Source organism: Notamacropus eugenii, chromosome 3, assembly GCF_028372415.1.
Source record: "Notamacropus eugenii isolate mMacEug1 chromosome 3, mMacEug1.pri_v2, whole genome shotgun sequence".
NCBI lineage: Eukaryota > Metazoa > Chordata > Mammalia > Diprotodontia > Macropodidae > Notamacropus > Notamacropus eugenii.
In genome coordinates, this window is record NC_092874.1 from 104,949,276 (window position 1) to 104,953,860 (window position 4,585).

A 4,585-nucleotide genomic window follows, 5' to 3' on the forward strand; every position below is an offset into this window, starting at 1 on the left:
ACACACATATATACAAATATATTTTTGTTATAAATATAATATAAATAACATTAATATATATGTATTGTATATTCCATATTTATATTATATATAAATATAAATTAATTGACTTTATTTTAAATGTAGTTGGTCAATGTAGTGTCTCTCAAATGACTCTAGATTTTGTTTGAGCAGAGCTTTATAGTGTTAGGGAAGGGAACAAGGGGAAAGAAACAAGAATTTATTAAATGCTTACTATGTGCCAGGAACTGAGCTTTTGTTATTTTTGTTGTGCAGCTGTTTTTTAGTTGTGTCCAACTCTTGGTGACCCCATTCGGGATGTTCTTGGCAATGATTCTGGAGAGGCTTGCCATTTTCTTCTCCAGCTCATTTTACAGATGAAGAAACTGAGGCAAACAATTTCTGGCCCAGAAACAGTGACTGGCCCAGGTCACACAGCAAGTAAGTATCTAAGGCCAGATGTGAACTTAGGAAGATGAGTCTTTCTGACTCCAAGCCTGACACTCTATCTACTATACCACCTAGCTGCCCAGGCACTGTGTGCTAAGTGCTTCCAAATATTATCTCATTTGATCTTCACAACAACCCTGGGAATTAAGTACTATAATTATCCCCATTTTATAGCTGAGAAAATGGAGGTAGAGGTTATATGAGATCATCATCATCTCTAGCATTTATTTAACTCTTTAAGGCTTGCAAAGTACCTTACAAATATCTCATTAGATTTTCAAAATAAGGGTTGGAGGTAGGTGCTATTATTGTCCCCATTTTACAGTTGAGGAAACAAAGGCACACAGAGGTTAAGTGCCTTGTCCAGAATCATAAAGCTAGTAAGTGTCTGGGGTTGGATTTGAACTCAGTTTTTCCTGATTTGAGACTCAATCTCCAGACACTGTACCATCTAGCTGAATGAACGTAGCTGGATTTAATGATACTAACACAACATGATTTATGGCTAAGGGCATTTGGATACTGTCATCATCAATAAAGAATCTTTGATAGCTCATTAGATCAATCAACCAATTAGTATTTATTAAGCACTTACTATGTTCCTGACAAAAAATGTATTTCCTGGTTTGTTATATATATCTGCTCTTCTTCCACCCATCTTCCTTATATATACATATACATATATCTGTGAATAAGGAATTTTTCCATGGTAAACCTAAGTTACATACTTGGGAGAAAACTACAGTAATGACTCCAGAGGTCATTTAACAATGATTCCATATTGAGCTAATTTCCCCCTTGTTGATCAACAACATGGAATTGTCTTTCAGCTAGAGGTTCTACAAAGAAATCAATGCATATTTTAATACTATAGGCTTCTATTCTAAGAAGGTACAAGTAGGTTGCAATTTTCACTAATGGAGGGAATATCCACATTATAGCTTCCCTAAACAATCCAAGTAAGCCTTAACCAAGCCCTGCTTTGATGCCTTTTCATGGTCTGGAAGTGCTTGAGTTAATGAAAGTAATGCTTTCTCAGTTTAGCTATGTCTTGCTCCAATAAGAAAGCTCATTCACTGTATGTGTTGTCTAGTATAATTTTGTGCATGTAATTTCTTTGCTTTCTCTTTGACATCACTTTGAATAAATGGTTTTATTGGCTATTCACTATGTGTAGTCCCTTTGGTGGAAAGGGGCCCAAACCTTGGATATATAGTTTGGAGAACTCTTTCCTTGTTAAGGGATAGAGATCAAGAGTACAGCTTTAACCTAAAAATTATTTCCCCCATACTAACCATATTTAGAGTATATATACACACACAAACCTATGTATGTATATATACATATATAAAATCCTCTGTTATATAGATAATGTATAATAGAGTGTAGAATATTGCATATATTAAAATTTTAACCCAGTTCCCCCTCTTTGAGGAGTCTCATGACTCCAATGTCCTGCCCTCCATCCTGTAGGAAACAGTCTCCTTTGGAGAAGAATGGGCAGAGTAGTATTTTGAGCTATGTATTCATGACTCAATGTGTACCACATCTAGACAAATCCATGTGGACACAAACTAAATAGGCAAAACACACACACACACACACATACACATACACACCCTACAACAACCACCACCACTACTACCCTACGCTTCAGTGATGAAACCCAAAGATATAGCCAAATGAAGAGTTTGGCTCTATTGGAATATACAGTTTATACAGTTTGGGAAAGCAACTAAGCAGGGAGCCATTTTTAAAAGTGTAACTTTATTCAGAGCACAATAAACATGCAGAATTGTAAGCCCTGCATTAGCCCCAAGGACCAGTCAAAAGGTCCTTGGACTCGAAATACAAGGTGTTCAATTTACTTGAGATACTTATAAAGCTAAAGATGTTTATTGATGGATATAGAGGATATAGGATGTGGTAGAGATGAGTGGCTTTACAGTTAATTCCCATTAGTCCTCCTGGAGAGGAAGGTTTTAGGGAAGAGAGGTAAGGAACACAGAAATCTTGGGTTACTTTCCTCCTATTTCTCATGGGTTAGCCTGGGCTGGTGCTATTTGATGATTTTTAGTCTATGAAATCCTCTGATCCAGGCAGGATGTTTGAATGAGCTCATCTTTAAAACAGAGGTTGAATCAGTGTTGACACTGAGAGTATAAGGCACTTCTAGTTAGCATCCAAGGTGAGACAATTAAATTTCATTGGATTATAGAATGTTAAAGATGGAAGAAACTTGAGAGATCATCTAATGCAACTTCTTTGTTTTATAGAGACCGTCTCAAAGAACTCTGATTCTTTGTCCAAGAACCTTTGCCAAATGCTACTGACAAACACACAGCACGAAGACTCAAGTAATAATGATAATAACAGCAATAAATATTTATCTAATGCTTTGTAAAGTTTACAGAGTACCTTACATATGCTATCTATTTGATCTTCATAAAAATTCTATGAGGTGGGTACTATTATTAATATTTTACAGATGAGAAAACCGAGAGATGTTGAGTGACTTATCCAGGGTCACATAGCTAGTAAGTGTTTAATACAGGATTTGAACTCAGGTCTTTCTAACTCTAGGTTCAGCTTCACCACCTACTTACTTATAATGTTAGATGTCCTGACAGTAGAGTTGCCAAACAGCCAAGATTTACTACAGAATCCAGTCATCTCTTACTAATTTATTGTGTTATTTTTAATACTAAGATAATTTTTAGCATTCATTTTTTTAGTTCCTCCCTTAGTATTTGATATATATGTATATATACATGTATGTACACATACACATATGTGTGTATGTATATATAGACATAGAGATAGAGATATATAAATTGAGAGAGAGAGAGAGAGAGAGAGAGAGAGAGAGAGAGAGAGAGAGAGAGAGAGAGAGAGAAATGTTCAGCAATCCTACCTGACTGGCATCCAGTCAAGGAAATATTGGTATGTTGCTTATATTCTTGTTCTTCTCATCTTTTATTTTATGGAAGATAAGTAGAAATAATAATCTTGGGACAAATCATTATCCTATCTTTTTTTTTGTTTAATATTTAGTGGACTATTGTACAGGTAGAGAGTGATGATATGCACCTTGTACTGTTCTCTCACATTTTAATTGCTTATGCTAGGTCTCTATATTTTGAAAGCTTTCTACTCCACACAGCTTGGAGAATATATTTGTCATAGCAACATCTATTAAAAGTATTGTTTTTGAGTATTTATAGATCAACATTCAGTTCTCTAGATCACGTCTGCATGATTAGGCAATAGTTTTGTCTGTTTCAAAGGTCTAGTTCTAAAACAGATTATTTACTGACTTCTCAAGAAGGCCAGTCATCATCATCATCATCTTATTCTTCTCTTCCTTTTCAGTGGAGCTCAGATAGAAAAGGTTTTGGGATAAGTAGCTGTCCTGTTATTCTTCTCCTCTCATTTTAATATCCTGTGGACTACTATGCATGTGGGTAAAATAACTTTTCGCCAATGAATAAAATTATAGGATATAAGATTATCTATAATTTCAGTGAAAGCATCATTGGCAAAATCCAGAAGCAGACAGGATGATGCAAATGACATGGACTTCATTCAATTCCTACAAAATACAGTTTTAATTTCTTTTTGTTGGAAAAGTGTTTTGTTTCCTGAAACTTGGGAGATTTTAAATATTTGGAATAGCCACATCTACTAAATATGTTGTTCTAAAGTTTTTATAGATCAATACTCTGCTTCCGTTGGAGGTTTTTTTTTGGTTGAATTCGCAAGGATATTTTGCAGTCTGTATTCACAGAGTAGGAAAAGCTTTTAAAACATAGTTCTAGCCCTCCTATCATATCTTGTTAGATATTCAATAGGTGTTGATTGTTTTTTTCAGTAATAAGCAATGTTGTGCTGGAACCAGCTCCTACCTGGGGAGAGCCCTTGTTAAATTTTTAACATGAGCATTTATAATTTCAAAATCACAAAGGCTACATAAATCAGGACTCGATTTATTTTTTTTTTTGATTATCTACACTTAAGAAATTTAATGAGTGAGAAAGTAAAAGAAAGGGGGAAAATGTTAATAATGCAGATTAAATTTAAAACTGTTTTTATTGTACACTTTACCTTAGAAAGCCAGTTGTTAAATTAACAGCAC